Genomic DNA, 20,248 nt, shown 5'->3' with positions numbered 1-20,248 from the left:
GGGAAGCCAGGAGTGCTGATTGGTCAGAGATGAAATCACAGCGAGTCAAAGCTGTCTTCTTGAGCTCAGTCAGTTCCTGGGTGGGGACCTCAAGATCAGATGAGCCAGTTTATTGATCTGGGTGGTGCCAGCTGATCCATCAAGTGCAGGGTTTCCAAAATATCTCAAGCGCTGATCTTAGGAGCAGTTAGGGAGGGTCAGAATTTTGTAGCCTCCAGCTGCATGACTGCTAAACCATAATTTCTAATCTTGGGGCTAAAGTTAGTCCTACAAAGGCAGACTAGTCCCCAGGGAAGAAGGAGGTCTGCTTTGGGAAAGGGCTGTTACCGTCTTTGTTTAAACTATAAACTATAAACTAAGTTTCTCCTAAAGTTAGTTCAGCCTACGCCCAGGAATGAACAAGGGCAGCTTGGAGGTTAGGAGCAAGACAGAGTCAGTCAAGTTAGATCTAACACTGTCTCAGTCATAATTTGGCAACAGTGGTTTGAGTCCCTCCCTTTGGGTTTTATAACACCTTAATCTTAAGGGGTAGAAAAGCCCCTTTTACAAGAACACTAATCCCATTTATGAGGACATTGCCCATACGAACTAATCACCTCCCAAAGGCCCCACCTCCTCATACCTTGGGGTGTTAGGGTTTCAATACGGGAGCTTTCGGGGGTCGCAAACATTCAGACCACAGCGGTCTATCGTGGGGATACTGCTGAGGAGGTAACTGCTTTGAGCGTCTTGCTCGGCGAGAGCTGCAGGTAGTTCTGGATGTGGTGGGTCTGCCAGACTCATTTTTGCAGGTTGAGCGTCCCATGAGGACGCTGCCTAGAAGGAGCTTTTTGTGTGGTTTGTTGGTAACTTCCTAAGGAATGGAATTAACATTATTGGTTTATTATGGTGCTTTTTAACCAGGTGGAAGACAAGTGTCTCCACGAGGGGCACCTCTTCTGATCCTGCACAGAAGCACCGTGAGGGCTGGGCTGGCCTCAGACTCCTCACAAACCCCTCTTCAGGTTTCAGCATCAGAGGGTGAACAGAGTCACCCTTGACAGAGGGATTGGGAACTAATTTAGCAAAGGGGGAAACTTGTGAGTAAAAAGGCCCTATATAGAATCAAAATTTCCTTTACGGAATTGAAAATTTCCATCAGGGTCATGCTCCAAGTCAGAGTAGAAAGGACAGGCCAAGGGGGCAGCCAGGACTCACCTGTGGGGTGACCTCATTTTGCACAGACCTGGTGTCCAGGGCCCAGGCTCGCCTCGTCACTTGAGTCTGGGTGTCATTGAGGCAGTAAGAAGGGTTAGCTTCTGGGACAGGTGAGGGTGCCTCCCCCCGCCCCCCCCAGTCCAGCCCCACAACGGAGGAGGAACTGCAGATTTTCGTCTGTGCAGATGAACTCAGGCCCAGTGGTGGATTGGTGAGGGGGAAGGTGAAGGACAAAGCCTAACTCAGCAAAGCGCCTACTGTGTGCCTGGCATGGTACTCCGTGCTTAGTACACTCTGGGCTACTCCAGGAGCTGCTGGCACCAGAGATGAGTGGTGGGACTGTAGGATTCTGGGAACTTTATTCTGTAAGTACAGAGGAGGCTGGTGGATCTGCCTATGGAACCAATCTGGACCCAATTGTGGGCCACATGAAGACCTTTCCCAGCACTCACTCCCAGCCTTCAGACTCACAGGGGCATATGTCTTAGCCATCGATTGCCACCATATTGGGGTGCAACAAGCCGCCCCAAACCCACTGGCATATGACAGTGAGCATTTATTTCCCTCTCACATAGCTCGGAGTTGGGTGAGGTTTGGCTGACCTAGGCTACCCACAGGAGGACTTGGCTGACTTCAAGCTGCAAGTGGGTTTAGGTCTGTTCCATGTGTCTCTGATCCCATTTGGACCAGAGACCACCCAAGGCCTGTTCTGTCTCATGGTGACGGGAGGAGCACAGAGACCACCCAAGGCCTGTTCTGTCTCATGGTGACAGGAGGAGCACAAGAGATCACCCAAGGCCTGTTCTGTCTCATGGTGACAGGAGGAGCACAAGAGATCACCCAAGGCCTGTTCTGTCTCATGGTGACGGGAGGAGCACAAGAGACCACCCAAGGCCTGTTCTGTCTCATGGTGACGGGAGGAGCACAAGAGATCACCCAAGGCCTGTTCTGTCTCATGGTGACGGGAGGAGCACAGAGACCACCCAAGGCCTGTTCTGTCTCATGGTGACGGGAGGAGCACAAGAGACCACCCAAGGCCTGTTCTGTCTCATGGTGACAGGAGGAGCACAAGAGATCACCCAAGGCCTGTTCTGTCTCATGGTGACGGGAGGAGCACAGAGATCACCCAAGGCCTGTTCTGTCTCATGGTGATAGGAGGAACACAGAGACCACCCAAGGCCTGTTCTGTCTCATGGTGACAGGAGGAGCACAGAGACCACCCAAGGCCTGTTCTGTCTCATGGTGACAGGAGGAGCACAAGAGACCACCCAAGGCCTGTTCTGTCTCATGGTGATAGGAACACAGAGACCACCCAAGGCCTGTTCTGTCTCATGGTGATAGGAGGAACACAGAGACCACCCAAGGCCTGTTCTGTCTCATGGTGACGGGAGGAACACAAGAGATCACCCAAAGCCTGTTCTGTCTCATGGTGACAGGAGGAGCACAAGAGATCACCCAAGGCCTGTTCTGTCTCATGGTGACAGGAGGAGCACAAGAGATCACCCAAGGCCTGTTCTGTCTCATGGTGATAGGAGGAGCACAAGAGACCACCCAAGGCCTGTTCTGTCTCATGGTGACAGGAGGAGCACAAGAGACCACCCAAGGCCTGTTCTGTCTCATGGTGATAGGAACACAGAGACCACCCAAGGCCTGTTCTGTCTCATGGTGATAGGAGGAACACAGAGACCACCCAAGGCCTGTTCTGTCTCATGGTGACGGGAGGAACACAAGAGATCACCCAAAGCCTGTTCTGTCTCATGGTGACGGGAGGAGCACAAGAGACCACCCAAGGCCTGTTCTGTCTCATGGTGACAGGAGGAGCACAAGAGATCACCCAAGGCCTGTTCTGTCTCATGGTGACAGGAGGAGCACAAGAGATCACCCAAGGCCTGTTCTGTCTCATGGTGACAGGAGGAGCACAAGAGACCACCCAAGGCCTGTTCTGTCTCATGGTGACAGGAGGAGCACAAGAGATCACCCAAGGCCTGTTCTGTCTCATGGTGACAGGAGGAACACAGAGACCACCCAAGGCCTGTTCTGTCTCATGGTGATAGAAGGAGCACAAGAGACCACCCAAGGCCTGTTCTGTCTCATGGTGACAGGAGGAGCACAGTGAGGACCAGCTCAATCGTACACGCACATTTCCAGCCTTTTTTCACATCATATTCACTAACATCCCATTAGCTAACACAAGGCTCATGGCCAACCTCAACACAGGGCAGGGATGTACACTGCCTACTTGTAGGCCCTGGCACGGCGTGGCTGTTTACACCACTGCAGGGAGTGAGAAGCTGAGATCAATCATGTAGCCTACTCTAGGATGAGTGTCAGTCGTTCGCTCAGTAAATATTTATTGAGAGTTTACAGTGTGCCAGGCGTTGAGCGGCTTCGGGCAACAGAATGGTGAACAAGGCAGGCCTGGTTCTTCTTGCCTTATGGAACTTACATTCTAGTGATGGGAAAATACAGGAAAGAGCTCTGTCCATCATTAATTGTTTAATTACAACTGTGATAATCACTACAAAGGGGAATTATGGAGGAACGAGGTGCCGGTATCAAAGGGCCTGGCCTGGGCCAGGGAGGAAGATACAGTTGAATTCAGAATTGAAGGTGAGTGTTAATGAGGCAGGGAACACTCATGAAGATTAATAGCACAGCTGACTTCTCATCTGAAGCCCTGGAAAGCAGGAGGCAGTGGGTGGCACAGCCAAAGTGCTGAAAGAATTTAAAAAATTCTTTAAAGAATTCTGTATCCAGAAAAAACTATCCTTCAAAAATGAAGGAGAGGCCGGGCGCGGTGGCTCACGCCTGTAATCCCAGCACTGTGGGAGGCCGAGGCGGGGGGATCACGAGGTCAGGAGATCGAGACCATCCTGGTGAACATGGTGAAGCCCCGTCTCTACTAAAAATACAAAAAAAAATTAGCCGGGCGTGGTGGCTCACGTCTGTAATCCCAGCACTGTGGGAGGCCGAGGCGGGGGGATCACGAGGTCAGGAGATCGAGACCATCCTGGTGAACATGGTGAAACCCCGTCTCTACTAAAAATACAAAAAAAAATTAGCCGGGTGTGGTGGCGGGCGCCTGTAGTCCCAGCTGCTCGGGAGGCTGAGGCAGGAGAATGGTGTGAACCCGGGAGGCGGAGCTTGCAGTGAGCCGAGATCGCACCACTGCACTCCAGCCTGGGTGACAGAGCAAGACTGCGTCTCAAAAAAAAAAGGAGAAATTAAGACATCCTAGATTAATATAATAAAAACAGAGAGAATTTGTCACTGGCAGGCATGGCCTATAAGAAATCCTAAAGAGAATCCTTCAGGCTGACATGAAAAGGCACTAGGCGGTGACTGAAATCTATATGACAATACAAGGAGCATCTAAAGGGGTGAGCATATTCTGCTAGTAATTCTTCTGTCTGATTGAAAAGATAACTGCGGAAAGCAATGCTTGTTAAAACTTTGTTGATGGGCTTATAATGCACCAAGATATAATGTGTATAAGAATAATAGCACAAAGGAGTGGAGGGGACAGAGCAATGTTGGAGCAAAGTTTTTGTGTACTATTGCAATTAAGTCAGTATTAGTCCAGGTTAGATTGTTTTAAATTAAAATGTTAATTGTAGTCTCCAAGGCAACCATTAAGAAAATAACTTTAAAAAATGGAAGAGGAGCATTAAGGGTTATGCTAGAAAATACCTATTCAACACAAAAGAAGGCAGAAATGGGAAAATATAGGAATAAAAAGGCAAGACATATGGAAAGCAACTAGCAAAATGGCATAAATCCTATCTTATCTGTAATTACATTAAACGCAAATGGACTAAATTCTCCAATAAAAAGATAGAGCATGGCAGAACGGATTTACAAGAGACATACTTTAGATTCAGAGACACAAATGGGTGGAAAGTAAAAGGACAGAAAAAGATATTCCATGCAAGCAATAACCGAAAGAGAGGTGAAGTGGCTCCACAAGTAGCAGACAAAATAGGCTTTAAGGCAAAAATTCTTACTAGGGACAAACAGGGACATTTTATAATGACAAAGGAGTCAACCTATCAGGAAAGCCTAATAATTATAAAGCTGTATGCACCTAACAAGAGACCCCCAAAATACATGAATCAAAACCAACAGAAATGAAGGGAGAAATACAAAATCCAACAATAATCGTTGGAGGCTTTAAGGTCCCACTTTCAATAATGGATAGAATGAGTAGGCAGAGAACCAACAATGAGATAGACTTGAAAACACTGTAAATCAACTGGACCTAACAGACATCTGCAGAACTCTCCACCCAGCAACCGCAGAATGCAGGTTCTTCTCACGTGCCCGGGAGGACAGACATCTGCAGAACTCTCCACCCAGCAACCGCAGGATGCACGTTCTTCTCACATGCCCGGGAGGACAGACATCTGCAGAACATGCCACCCAGCAACTGCAGGATGCAGGTTCTTCTCACGTGCCCGGGAGGACAGACATCTGCAAAACATGCCACCCAGCAACCGCAGGACGCACGTTCTTCTCACGTGCCCGGGAGGCGTTCTCTGGGAGAGGCCATATGTTAGGCCGTAAAACAAGACTCGGTAATTTTTCTGGTCTTGCTCTGTTTCCCAGGCTGGAGTGCTGTGGCATGATCACGGCTCACTGCAGCCTCAACCCCCCAGGCTCTGGTAGTCCCCCACCTCAGTTCCCGGAAGTAGCTGAGATGGCAGATACGTGCCTTCACGCCTGACTGATTTTTGTTAAGATGAAGTCTCGCTCTGTTACCCAGACTGGAGTGCAGCGGTGCAATCTTGGCTCACTGCAACCTCCGCCTCCTGGGTGCAAGTGATTCTCGTGCCTCAGTCTCCTGAGTAGCTGGGATTACAGGTTTGCACCACCAGGCTCAGCTAAGTTTTGTATTTTTGGAGGAGATGGGGTTTTGCTATGTTGGCCAGGCTGGTCTCAAACTCCTGGCCTCAAGCGATCCACCTGCCTCGGCCTCTCAAAGTGTTAGGATTACAGGCATGAACCACCGCACCTGGCCTTAATAAATTTAAAAGGATTCAAGTCATACAAAGTATGTTCTCTAACTGTAGTAGAATGAAGTTAGATATCAATAAAGGAAATTTGAGAATTCGCAAATGTCCAAAGTAAACACACTCCTAAATAACCCATGGGTCGGCTGGGCGTGGTGGCTCACGCCTGCAGTCCCAGCACTTTGGGATGCCGAGGCAGGTGGCTCACCTGAGGTCAGGAGTTCGAAACCAGCCTGGCCAGCATTGTGAAATCCCGTCTGTATTAAAAATACAAACAATTAGCTGGTGTGGTGGCAGGCGCCTGTAATCCTAGCTACTCGGGAGGCTGAGGCAGGAGAATCGCTTGAACTCAGGAGGCGGAGGTTGCAGTGAGCCGAGATCACGCCATTGCACTCCAGCCTGGGCAACAAGAGTGAGACTCTGTCTCAAAACAAACAAACACAAACAAACAAACAAACACCAATGGGTCAAAGAAGAAATTAGGCCAGATGCGGTGGCTCATGCCTGTAATCTCAACACTTTGGGAGGCCAAGGTAGGAGGGCTGCTTGAGCCTGGGAGTTTGAGACCAGCCTGGACAATATAGCAAGACCCTGTGTCTAAAAAGAAGAAGAAGAAATCACAGAGAAATTAGAAAGTAGTCTGAGATGAATGAAAATGAAAATATAACCTATCAAAACTTATAAAATGTATAGCTGTAAGAACCTATGTTAAAAAAGAAGAAAAACTTCAAATAAATAATCTTCCACCTTAAGAAACTAGAAAAAGAACAGCAAACTAAACCCAAAGCAAGCAAGAGGAAAGAAACAATAGAGATTAGAGCTGAAAAAATGAAATCGTGAATAAAAAATACTACTTATTATATGATTCTGTTTTATGAAATGTCCAGATTATGCAAATTAATAAGACAGAAAGCAGATTCGTGACTTCTGGGGACTGTGGAGAAGGGAGGAATGGGAGGGAGTGGCTGCTAATGGGCTTCCTTCTTTCTTTTTTTGAGATGGCATCTCGCTCTGTCACCCAGGCTGAGTGCAGTGGCACAATCTCGGTTCACTGCAAGCTCCGCCTCCCGGGTTCATGCCTTTCTCCTGCCTCAGCCTCCTGAGTAGCTGGGATTACAGGTGCTGCCACCGTTCCCGGCTAATTTTTTGTATTTTTAGTAGAGACGGGGTTTCACCATATTGGCCAGGCTGGTCTCGAACTCCTGACCTCAGGTGATCCATCTACCTCGGCCTCCTGAAGTGCTGGGATTACAGGCGTGAGCCACCGTGGCCGGCTGCTGATGGGTTTCTTTGTGGAGTGATGAAAATGTTCTAGAATTAGGTAGCGGTAATGGTGGCACAACCCTGTGAATGTACCAAAAAACCACCAAATTGTAAACTTTGAAAAGGTACATTTTGTGGTTTGTGAATTCTATCTCAATAATGATGTTGACAAAATGAATTTTAAAGAGTTAATTAGGCAAAAGGGGTTGTGGGGAGAGAGTTGGGGGAAGCGTTTCCCAGGCAGAAGAATCAGGGTTGCTGCGGGCCCCCAGGGGAAAGCGCACGGCGTGGAAAGGAAACCTCAGGCCCCCAGGGGGGAGGATTTCGCTTGTATCATCAGAACAGTAGGAAGCCACTGGGGCAGTTTCAGGCGGGCAGTTCCGTGACAGGGCTGATGCTTTGTTTTTTATTTTTATTTATTTCTTTTTTAAATGCGCGTCACCTGGCAAGGGCTGACATTTTGGGGAGCTCACTGTGGGGATAGTGAGGAGAAGAGACCAGGGAGGGCCGGGAGTGGATTTGGGGAGGTATCGGCAGCAGCCCAGATGGAGGAGATTACACTTTGGGAGGTTTATTCAAGGTCACTGTGCTAGATGGACCCAGACCTGGGTCCCTCTGCCACCGAAACCTTTGCTCTCCCCCGGCCACGGATTTGAATACTCCCAGGTATTCTCAGTCAGCTCAGCGTGGTGTGAGGTGGTTTTGCTGGATGGAAGGATGGTGGGAAAGTGGACATGATATTAATCAGGCCAGCTAGGACTTGCGGCTCACTGGGGCTGGTTGCAAACAGCAGAGGCTGGACGAAAAGGAAACTTTTCTGCCAAGGCCCTGGAGTATCTCATAGAAGCTGAGGAAGATTTCAACGCTCAGGCCCCTGGAGGGGCTGAATGGAGCACAAATGCTAGAGGGAGGGGCCCCTCTCTCTGTCCTGCTTCAGCTCCATGTTGGCTCCCCTCTTCTCGGTCTCACTGCAGGCCACCTTTCCGTTTCTGTTAACTGGCCATTTCCACGAGGGGAAAACAGCCTCAGCCTCAGTGTGCATCTTACTGGAAAAGGCAGTTGAGTTGAGACTCCGTCTCTTACCCCATTTCCCAGATTCTTTTTGCCTTTTGTCTGTCTATCTATCTGTCATCTATCTATGAAACTCTGTGAGTGAAACTCTATGTATATATCTCTGTGTATATCTATCTGTCCATCCGTCCGTCCGTCCGTCCATCCATCCATCCATCTATCTATGAATGAGACTCATTGCAGCTTCGACCTCCCAGGCTAAAGTGATTCTCCTGCTTCAGTCTCCAGAGTAGCTAGGACCACATGTGTGCACCACCACACCCGGCTACACACCACCAAACCTGGCTACACGCCACCACACCCGGCCACGCGCCACCACGCCCGGCCACGCGCCACCACGCCCGGCCACGCGCCTCCACACCCAGCTGTTTTTTTAAATTTTTAGTAGACAAGGCTCTACTGTGTCTCACTATGTTGCCCAGGCTCGTCTTGAAGTCCTGAGCTCAAGTAATCCTCCTATCTCAGCCTCCCAAAGTGCTAGGATTACAGGTGTGAGCCACTACTCCTGGCCTTTTTTAAAATTTATTTAATTTATTTTTTAAATTTTTCAAGAGTCTCCCTCTGTTGCGCAGGCTGGAGTGCAGTGGTATGACCATAGGTCGCTGCAGCCCCAAACTCCCGGACTCAAACGATCCTCTCACCTCAGCCTCCCAAAGCACTGGGATTACAGGCGTGAGCCACCATGCCTGACCTATGTTTATCTTTTTGTAGAAATGGGGTTTCACTATGTTGCCCAGGCTGGTCTCGAACTCCTGACCTCTAAGCAATCCTCCTTCCTCGGCCTCCCGCAGTGTTGTGATTACAGGAGTGAGCCACCGTGCCCAGCCTTATTTCCTGGATTCTTAAGGGAGGGACCTTGGTGTGCCAGTTTGGCTTAGGTGCTCCCCTGGAAGAGCCAGCTGGGCCCCAGGGGACTGGCCGCAGTGTAAACTCAGGGCTTCTGGAGCCCACCCCTGAAGGTGGCTGGACGGCTACAGGAAGGCCAGGGAGGGAAGGAACGTCGTTGATGGCTGGTGAGGTCAGCTGTGGAGGGGAAGGGACATTGTTGATGTGTGCCGAGGTTACCTGTATTCAAAGTCCCCTCCCATTTTCTTCGGTTAACCTGCTGCCTGGGATCCGTCCCCCTCTAGGAATAAACCACACAAGACCCTATTTGGTCACTTGAACTGATTGGCAAACTCAGCCCTTCGACTGTGTATCACCCCTTCAATTTCAGCACTTGACTGGGCAGGGAACATTCCAGAATTTAGAGTTAACCTTACTACCTTTGTGAATTCCGTCACTTCCCCCAGAAAAGAAAGGACGGTCCATGCCCGCCTGACAAACTTGCTGAAAAGGATTCTCATTATTGTCATTGACTCACTTTCTCCTGTGATTTAAAACCCAGTGGTGCGGATTCAGGTGCCTGGAAACCCTGGTGACTGTACATGGGCCTGTGATGGGGGACAGGAGATGTCTCTGAGGTCATGCGGGAGGAACACGCAGGGGTGAGGTCTGTGAGGTCATGGGGGAGGAACACGCAGGGGTGAGGTCTGTGAGGTCATGTGGGAGGAACACGCAGGAGTGAGGTCTGTGAGGTCATGCGGGAGGAACACGCAGGGGTGAGGTCTGTGAGGTCATGCGGGAGGAACACGCAGGGGTGAGGTCTGTGAGGTCATGCGGGAGGAACACGCAGGGGTGAGGTCTGTGAGGTCATGCGGGAGGAACACGCAGGAGTGAGGTCTGTGAGGTCATGCGGGAGGAACACGCAGGGGTGAGGTCTGTGAGGTCATGGGGGAGGAACACGCAGGGGTGAGGTCTGTGAGGTCATGCGGGAGGAACACGCAGGAGTGAGGTCTGTGAGGTCATGCGGGAGGAACACGCAGGGGTGAGGTCTGTGAGGTCATGGGGGAGGAACACGCAGGGGTGAGGTCTGTGAGGTCATGCGGGAGGAACACGCAGGAGTGAGGTCTGTGAGGTCATGCGGGAGGAACACGCAGGGGTGAGGTCTGTGAGGTCATGCGGGAGGAACACGCAGGGGTGAGGTCTGTGAGGTCATGGGGGAGGAACACGCAGGGGTGAGGTCTGTGAGGTCATGCGGGAGGAACACGCAGGGGTGAGGTCTGTGATGTCATGCGGGAGGAACACGCAGGGGTGAGGTCTGTGAGGTCATGCGGGAGGAACACGCAGGGGTGAGGTCTGTGAGGTCATGGGGGAGGAACACGCAGGGGTGAGGTCTGTGAGGTCATGCGGGAGGAACACGCAGGGGTGAGGTCTGTGAGGTCATGGGGGAGGAACACGCAGGGGTGAGGTCTGTGAGGTCATGCGGGAGGAACACGCAGGGGTGAGGTCTGTGAGGTCATGCGGGAGGAACACGCAGGGGTGAGGTCTGTGAGGTCATGGGGGAGGAACACGCAGGGGTGAGGTCTGTGAGGTCATGCGGGAGGAACACGCAGGGGTGAGGTCTGTGATGTCATGCGGGAGGAACACGCAGGGGTGAGGTCTGTGAGGTCATGCGGGAGGAACACGCAGGGGTGAGGTCTGTGAGGTCATGCGGGAGGAACACGCAGGGGTGAGGTCTGTGAGGTCATGCGGGAGGAACACGCAGGGGTGAGGTCTGTGAGGTCATGCGGGAGGAACACGCAGGGGTGAGGTCTGTGAGGTCATGCGGGAGGAACACGCAGGGGTGAGGTCTGTGAGGTCATGCGGGAGGAACACGCAGGGGTGAGGTCTGTGAGGTCATGCGGGAGGAACACGCAGGGGTGAGGTCTGTGAGGTCATGCGGGAGGAACAGGCAGGGGTGAGGTCTGTGAGGTCATGTGGGAGGAACAGGCAGGGGTGAGGTCTGTGGGGTCATGTGGGAGGAACACGCAGGGGTCACCTGCCACAGCGCCCCACGGTTTCCAGCCTTGGCCTGTCCTCTTTCACCTGGCCCACGGGTGATGTGTGCTGTGCTGGCCTTTCTGCAGGGGACAGTGCAGTCAGGGGACCGCTGGGGGCTGTCAGAGCCCCAGCCCTTTGCTCCATACGAGGGCAGCCGTTTCCAGTCCTGAGGGTTTTTGTGACTGATCTTGGCTGGGGCTTGCTTCTTACTAGGAGAAGCAAGAGATCCAAGTCCTTCAGTCAGACGCTGCTCTCAGACATCAGAGGGGCAGGACACTGAATGCGGATGTGGGTTCTGAGGGCTCCTTTCTCTTTGAATTCCAGCAGCATTTAGTAGGAGGCCGTGTGGCTTGGTGTCTTATTATTTATCATTGAACGTGGGCTGCCTGGAGTGTTGTCTCCAATGCTAATAATGAGGCCAGTGTCGTGCGTGAAGCTGGTGTTGACGGCGCTGTCAGGAACCTCCCATGTAATTTCTGTTACCACCAGGGCAAGTGAGCAGTGCAGATTAGATGATAGACATTTAATAATTGATAAAGCCTCAGATTGGCCGGGGTAAGGACTTGCGGGGATGTGTGTGTGTGTAACTTGTTTCCCTTCACAGTCACGTAGCTGGTCCGAGCTGGGACTGAGAGCCTGGCTTCTGATCTCTAACTCCATACTCTGTTCATGACAGAGTGCAGCTAACTATATTCTGAATTCTTTCAGCAAAGTTGTCTCATTCTTCGTTGGTATTTCCTGTCTGTCATCTATCCATCTATCCATTTATTCCTCTATCTTGTTCCATAAATGAATTGAGGGTGCTTACAAGAATATGTGTATATCTCTCTCTATATTTTATTTATATAAGAAATATAAAGGCTGGGTGCGGTGGCTTGTGCCTGTAATCCCAGCACTTTGGGAAGCTGAGGCAAGAGGATTGCCTGAGCCCAGGAGTTCAAGACCAGCGTAGGCAACATAGTGAGACCCTGTCTCTGAAAAAAAAAAAAGGGAGAAGAAATATAAAAAATAAATATAAAAAGACATGTTAATGGCTGGGCACGGTGGCTCGTGCCTGTAATCCCAGCACTTTGTGGGGGGCAGGGCAGGCAGATCGCTTCAGTCCAGGAGTTTGAGCCAAGCCTGGGCAACATAGTGAGACCCTGTCTCTATTTTTTAAAGTAAGATATATTCATAATATATCTATATATCTAAAAGATACATTCATAGAAAAAAAGTAAAGTAGGTATTACATACCAGACCCACATGTAGATATTTTATATTTATATATGTATGTATGTCTGTTTATATATGTACATATATGTGTGTATGTATATGGACATGTAACTAAATAGAGATCATAAAAATAAGATCAGGAAAGACATAGATGTAGATTAGCTAGGAGGTTGAAAGCAGGGGGAGAGTTAGACCCCTATTCAGGCCATCCAGCTGTATATACTTTGCTGTGTTTGAACCACACATTTAGCTCTGAGCTAATGAGCAGTCAAGGCAGGAAAAAAAAATCAGTGACGTGGTTCACGTGGCCGGTAAGGAAAGGGCACCAGATGCTGAATGCTTGTCCAGGCAATTAGACCTGAAGGAGATTTCTTGCCTGAGTGGTCATTTGCGGAGCCCTGGGTGACAAGGAAAATACGTGGCAAATGTGCCTCTCTGTCTTCTGCCGTCCCCTGGCAGACGCCACCAATCGATCAGGGCTCTTTCCCACCGAGCCGAGAGGCGGCCTCGCCGCGCTTCCATGCGTGGTGCTCCGGGGCTGGAGTCTGCATGCAGGCGGGACAAAACCCGCTTGCTGTCCAGCCCGAGGGCCGCTGGTGGTGTCAGGGAGGCCATGAGGGGTTCTGAGTGGGGAGCCCCTCGAGTCCTGGCAAGCGCCTCTGTGAGGGTGACACAGGTGGGCCCCGTAGCAGGCGTGTGGGCTGGGAAACACGTCTGGGTGCCAGTCGGAGTGACCCACAGGGTGATGAGGGTTGGGAAGTTGTGTCTGGAGCGACACGGGGCACGCGCTCGGGATTTCTGGCTTGTTAGCCACTCATTTGTTCCACGCATGTTTAGCAAACACCGATTATGTGTCTGGAAAGTGTGCCCGAGTCACTCCGCTCACACCTCTGGCCTCAGAGTCTCCTCCCCCAGCTCCTCCGTCCGCACGGACACTCGCCTCTCACATCACCTACACCTTTCTATCCCAACAGCCTATATCACCGCTTATCCTGACGTATTTACTAATGTTTATTTGCTTCGTGTTTTGTTTTTGTTTTTTCTCTCCAAGATGGGAGTTCCAGGGTGGCAGGGACAGTGTCTGTCTTGCTCATCATTGTGTCCCCAGTCTTAGCATGGGGTCTGGCACATAGTAGGTGCTCAGTTAGTATTTGTGGAATGAATGAATAAAAGAATAAAAAGGTTACAGAGATGACCCCGGTAGAAGATAAGCACATAAACAAATACAGCATAAGCTCAGTACGAAGGAGAGGGACAAGTAAATAGTTAAAGGACTTCGGGGTGGGAGAGGCTCCTTCCAGGAGGATGAGGAGGTCCAGAAAGGCCTCCTGGTGGAGGACATTTGCTGGGTGCAGAAGGATGAGGTGGAGGGAGGGGCACCTGGGGCCCTGGGGATAGCAGGAGCAAAGGCAGAGGCAGACCTGGAGGGGGGAAAAACCAGATTTTACTTGGGGTGCTCCTAGGGTGGTGGCGGGGAGGAGCAGCCACCCAGGAAGGGTGATCTGAGGCAGCTGCGGGAGCTCTGCACAGCAGGCTGACTGGGCAGGAGGCGGAAAAGCAGATATGAGTGGAGTGCAGGGGGAGAGGGGCCTGGGGCAGGCAAGGCAGGAAAGAGAAGAGCTAGGGGAACTGGGCAGGCCCGAGTGTGGCCCGGGGGTGGTGGAGGCAGTACCCGGGTAGAATACACAGCCTTTACTCCCTGACTGTGTTTATATTCTGCCTCTCCCATGCCTGTTGGTCCTTGGGGACCGCCCTCCAGCAGGCTCTGGCCCCAGGACCCCACACCAGCCCTGGCCGTGCCAGCTGCCCTCCCACTGGCCTGGCCCAGCTCTCCAGAGAGGCTTCATGCAGCCAGTTCCCCAGGGAACACCATTGCCCACACGTTGCTAATGTTAAAACATGAATTTATTGCATCTGTAGCATTTTACCTTGAGCACGGCTTCTTTCAATGCTTTTATTTTGCAATTATAGGTTTATTTTCTTCCTTTCCTCTCTCTTGAGCTTTTTAAGGTGTTTTCTGTCACTCAGCTGGAGACTTTAAATTTCCTATGTATATTAATTATCAAATTATTTCATATATGAGTCATTCAGCTCAGCCCTTTTTGGCTCCTTCTTGCAACTCTTACTTGTGGATTTATTGGGCAGTTCAGCGCCTACTTTCATGGGCAGACTCAACTGGCAAGATTTTAACTGGAGGGTGAGAGATGTCCTGGCCACGGGGCCCTGTTGCTCACAGTCCCTGGATCAGAGGATGGTGCCGGACGGGCAGGTGCTGAGGATGCACCCACCGCCCTCGGGTTAGCACCGAAGGTTCTCGTGTCAGACATCAGGCTTCCTTCCTGGGTTCTTTCTGGCTGCGCTAGTCCAGAAGACCAGCAAACCCGAGATGGTCCGAGGTGGACGATGGAGCCTGAATGGAGAGCCTGGGGCATGAGCCAGGGTCTGGGATACCCTGGGACAGAGTTAGATGCCCCTGCAGACGTGGATGAGCGGCTGAAGACTAAGGGAGCAGGTCACGTGTGGTGACAGACAGGAGAGGCTGCTGTGCCATCCAGGGGCTGTGGAAGGAGCCCCCGTGGAGAGGCACTCTTTGGGCCACGTGGCTGCTGCAGACGACCCGGAGTCAGCATCGGCACAAACATGGGTGCCTCGAAGGAGAGCAGTGCCAGCCTGGTGTCTCCGGGCCCAGCTGCCACTGGCACAGGCCTCCGAAGGGGCAGGAGCAGGAGCAGAAAGCTCACATCAGGGCTCATGCTGTGCCTGTGAAGACGTCGGGCACGTCCGTTAGTATGTGTGGTGCGTGGTCGCCTGTGTAGATGTCTGTTAGTAAGTGTGGTGCACAGTCACACCTTCCCACACAGTGCAGGTGACTTACTGAGGGCTCTGGATGGCAAATGACAAGGACCCAATTCAAACTAGCATAAGCAAAAAGGAAGCTCTGTGGGCCTGGCAACCTGGGGATCAAAACAGTGGTTCAGGCATGGCTGGATCCAGCCATTGACCATGAGTTTGAGGTGACTCACCTTCATCTCTCAGCTCTGTTTAGCTGCACCGGCAGACAGCCTGTTTCCAGGGGGAGCCAGGTGGCTACTGGCCATCTTGAGCTAGTGCCGTGCTTACCGTCCCAGACAGTGGGTTTATTTCACAGGAACCCTGGCAAGACCCCAGGAGGACTCAGTATGGCTGGGTCTGGGTCACATGCCCAGCCCTGAGCCAATTACCCTGCCTAGGGGGTGGGGCTATTCTAATTGGTCATCCTCATCACATCACCCAGGAAGAAGGGGAAGGAGGGGCTGTTTCTCTTGCCCAGGAGGACTGGGCGTGACTACTTTGACCTGAAGAGTTATTCTCAAAAAGGAAAGGAATGCTGGGTAGACCAAATATATGCCCATTGCAGAAGGCCAGCAGGGGCCCCTGGCCTTCGCTTTGCTAAAAGTGGCAGGTGCACAGCTGTCCGGACCCTGGAGCTCAGTGTGAGGGGTGTAAAGGTGTAGAAGGTGCCGTCTGCGCAGCAGTGTGGCAGCGTTCTGCCGTTCTCAGCTGAACGGAAGACAAACCCTCAGGCCTCTTCACACCTTCGTGACTGGTCCCCCCTGGACCTTCGTGCAGAGCTGGCCTTTCCATGAAGCAAACTCTGGGCACACGTGGAAACCAGCCTTTCGCTGCCATGCCTGCCCCAGGGACTGACCAGGGTCAGCTCCAGTCACTGACGTAGTTTATCACGTCTCTTTGGCCTCTGGTCTCTGGATCCACACCTCTGGCTCTGACATCTGCATCGAGCCCCTGTCCCTGCTGGGTTCAAGTCTCTTTTCCAGAAGCTTCACTTGGCTCGAGGCTCTGCTTGATTTGGTGTCATTTGAGTTTCTGAGCTTGGTCCTCCCGACCTGTGGTCCTGCCAGGGGAAGAGCAGCGTGGCCTGGCTGGACCCCGGCAAAGGAAGCTTCTCTTCTGCATTTCTTCTAAACATGGAGCGCATGAGCAGGACAAAGACCAGCTGATTCCTGCAGGCCTGGGTGCGTGGTGCGTGGGTCTCCCACAGGCCTGGGTGTGTGTGTGGCGTGTGGTCCTGCACACTCAGAGATGGCTTCCAGCACATTCCACCCTTTCTTTCTTTCTTTTCTTTTTTTTTTTTTTTTGAGTCGGAGTCTCGCTCTGTCACCCAGGCTGGAGTGCAGTGGCGCGATCTTGGCTCACTGCAAGCTCAGCCTTCCGGGTTCAAGTGATTCTCCTGCCTCAGCCTCCCGAGTAGTTGGGACGACAGGTGCCATGACCATGTCTGGCTAAGCCTCAGCCTCCCCAAGTGCTAGGGTTAGAGGCGTGAGCCACCATGAATTTTATTTTTTAAATTTTAAGGCGAGGTCTCACTCTGTCACCTAGACTGGAGTACGGTGGCTAGATCATGGCTCACAGCAGCCTCAAACTCCTAGACTCAAGCCACCCTCCCACCTCAGCCTCCTGAATGGCTGGGGCTACAGACATTTGCCACCACACCTGGCTAATTTTTGTATTTTCAGTAGAGATGGGTTTTTACTATGTTGGCCAGGCTGGTCTCGAACTCCTGACCTCAGGTGATCCACCCGCCTTGGCCTCTGGAGTAGCTGGGGTTACAGGAGTGAGCCACCGTGCCCAGCCTCCTTCCACCCTGTCATATAACCAGCAGCGCATATCAGCACTTCTCAACATCTTTACTGCAAGACCTTTTCTTCAAATGAAATCTTACCTGGAAGCCTGACAGATGAAGAGGAAAAAGCTGAGTTGCTCTGCGTTGGGCTGTAATAACCCCCTTGTCCCCAGCCCTCTGCTTCTGCCTGCATGGTCCTGAAGAGGGGCTCCACACCCCTGGCTCCTTGGAACCCAGTTTGTTTGGCTGTAATAACCCCCTTGTTCCCAGCCCCCTGCTTCGCCTGCACAGTTCTGAAGAGGGGCTCCACACCCCGGCTCTTTGGAACCCAGTTTGAGAGCCTCTTGGCGATTATATCCATCTGTCTGTCTCTTTCGTGGTAGCACCTGCTGCTGCTCCCCATGGGGAAAGGTTGCTGATGGTGTTTATTTTTTTTTAAGCATCAAAACATTTTCTTTTTTCTATCAGTAGCTTGTTTGCACTATGAAAAGGTCAACAGAGAGATCCTTGTCATCTTCCTTCTCCCTGCAGGAGGGTGTCAGGGTGTAAGTGCTCCCTCGCTGTGGAGGGGTTCATTTCATTCATTTCATTACCCTTGCCCTCCTCGAGGTACCTCCGGGATGCTGTTCCGTTTACACATCCGTCAAGTTCTCTGTGCTTCAATTTGCCTTCCTCCTGAAGAGCCACACCCAAAAGGGGCCCCACTCCAGGCAGCTGGGGCTTCAGGAAGCGATGAGATGCTGACGCAGGCCCCATGCACCACCACCGCTGCCTGTAAGGACTGTTTTGGATACAGAAAATGTGCCCTTTCTAACCCAAAAAATGCTTGAAATGTGTAAAAGTGGCCAGACTAACAGTCCCAAAGAGGGCTGCCCTCTAAGAGGAAGCGTCCCAAGTCTGTTCCGTTTTAGAGACTACGTGACTGGGGGACATGGTGGGGCCTTACCAGACATCCACGAGGAGAATCCAGGCCTTGGTTTGGCTCCAGCTGGGCCTGCCTGGTGGCTGCCACTTATTGACTTAAGTCCCAGTGATTCAGCTCCTCATCTGGAACACCTCGGGTCACCCCCGACAACGGTGGTGGGAGGGAGAGCGGCCTCCTCCTCCCTTGCGGGGCCTGTCTGGGTGAAGCCCCTCCGTTCCTGGTAGGTGTTTCGGGTCTCATGGCTCCAAGGACATTGGAAGATGCCTCTGTTTTCCTGGAGTCAGGGGCCCAGTTCATGCAGGGGTTTTCACAGAACTTTGCTAACTTCCGGGGAAAAGGTTTGTGTCTTTGCTGGGAGAGCGTCTGGTTAATCGTTGACTGGAAACTTGCTTTTCCAGGCTGCCCCAGGTCCTGCTGCTTCTAAAGAAGAGGCAGCCGGGGCTGGAGAACAGCCTCGGGCCCCGCTGGTGCCTCCGTTGCTCTTTCTGTGTGGTCCTTTGAAACACCCCAGTGGACAGAGATGGATTTGGGGGTGTGGGGCAGAGGGGTTGTGTGCTAGCAGCAGATGGGCCTGGGGTCAGGCAGAGAATGGGGGCCACGCATCTGAGCAGACCGGAGCGTGCTGTTGGAGAGCTGTTTGTATTGCGTGTTATGCTGCGTGCAAGACTGGCTCAGGGGCTGCAGCAGGCTCTGTGCTCCCTACCCTGGGATACTCACATTTGGTGACAAGTCCCCAGATAACTGTGAGATGGGGCCAAAAAACCCAGGGGCCACAAAGAAAGCAGAACATAAAGTGCCAAGGCCACGTGTCTTAGAGCAGGAGGGGATTTTTGAAGATTTTGGAAGGCCGCGTGGCCAGTTGACTTGGTCAGGAGCAGTTGAAGTTGTCAGGATGTCAGCACGGCCTGTACGCACATGCAGGGGCCCGTTTCGGGACTCTTGTCCCTCGAGGTGCTGTTCCATTTACAACCTGTATGTAGGTTTACCTCGTCAGGCACATGGACAAGCATTTAAAAGTGTTTTCCTGGTGATTTATTTTCATGTGTATTAGAGCATAACTTGTTTTTTTCATCTGCCTTCTATTTGTGGCATATGGCATGGTTTTTCTATTTATGGTGGAGATATACAGTTTCCTTTGAAAATAAATTTGTTCAAGTAAAAGAGTGGGTTGATTTAAAGGGAAATATTAAGCAAAGAATCGTACGGGAGCCACGTGGGGATGGCTGGTGGCGTGTGGAGGCCTGTGCTTTGGAAATTGCATGCTGGAGGAATTCAGAGACAAGAAAAAGAGAGGCTCATGGAAGAGACAGGCGGGGTGCAGGAGGAGTGAGACCCAGCTCGGTGGAGATGGGAGGTGAGTCTGTACTTACAGGTCCAGACATGTGGGTACGATTCTTGGTGTAATCTATTTTGGTTGCGGCAGGTGAGTCCTGTAGGGAACAGAGGGTAGGTGTGGGACTGTATTGTGGAGGACCATCAGTCTCAGGGTGTGGCCTCTGAACTTTTCAGGAGGCAGTGGGAGCTATTGAGGGTGCTTGAGGAGGGGAGTGTTTCTTGATAGTCCTTGAAGAGTCTTGTTTATGTGTAGTGGATACCAGGACTGGAGGCAGATGACCAGTTAAGGGCCCAGGTAAAGAGGGTTTAAGAAGCCAAACTAGGGCCATAGCCAAGGATAAGCAACCCACCCACCCAGGACATCTCTTACTGGCTTGGGGGGCAGCCTAGAGACGTTGGAGAGAGGTAGGTCGGAGGTGGACAAGCTGAGCCTTGGCCCTCTGTGGGGAGGCCGTGGGTGATGGGCAGGGGTGCAGGTCAGAAGTTGTACATGGAGTCCTAGAAGGGGGGAGCATCTTTTCCTGGCTGGGCTGGGAGGAGATGCTAAGAGCTACTCAGTGACCTCTTCCTGGAGTCTCCTGGCCTAGCATGGAATGTTCTGGAATGTTGTCGGGGAAGTGGGTGCGGCCAGCTGAAGGAAGCTCCTCTCTGGGCCAGAGTTCAGACAGGAGGAGGAAGCCTGCTGTTTCCTGCCCTATGGTTTGGCCCAGATGGCCTTGGCTAACAGCCCAGGCCAAGATTTCATCCATC

The 20,248-nt window shown here is 51.8% G+C and overlaps 1 protein-coding gene across 4 annotated transcripts in view; it reads left to right on the top strand.

The window, feature by feature from the left end:
- RPH3AL (rabphilin 3A like (without C2 domains)) overlaps positions 1–20,248 on the top strand; it is a 170,205-nt gene that overhangs the window by 14,085 nt on the left and 135,872 nt on the right. Inside the window, exon 1 of one of the 4 annotated variants that reach the window (XM_055367073.2) lies at positions 14,481–18,383. The exons of 2 other annotated variants lie outside the window; for them this stretch is intronic. The gene's annotated coding sequence lies outside the window, so the exon portion shown is untranslated. Of the gene's footprint in view, positions 1–14,480; positions 18,384–20,248 lie in introns of those variants that run through there. One more of the 4 variants, XM_055367069.2, reaches the window with a different exon arrangement.

This window comes from Gorilla gorilla, chromosome 19, assembly GCF_029281585.2.
Source record: "Gorilla gorilla gorilla isolate KB3781 chromosome 19, NHGRI_mGorGor1-v2.1_pri, whole genome shotgun sequence".
Lineage (NCBI taxonomy): Eukaryota > Metazoa > Chordata > Mammalia > Primates > Hominidae > Gorilla > Gorilla gorilla.
This window is presented reverse-complemented; position numbering and strand designations above follow the sequence as displayed.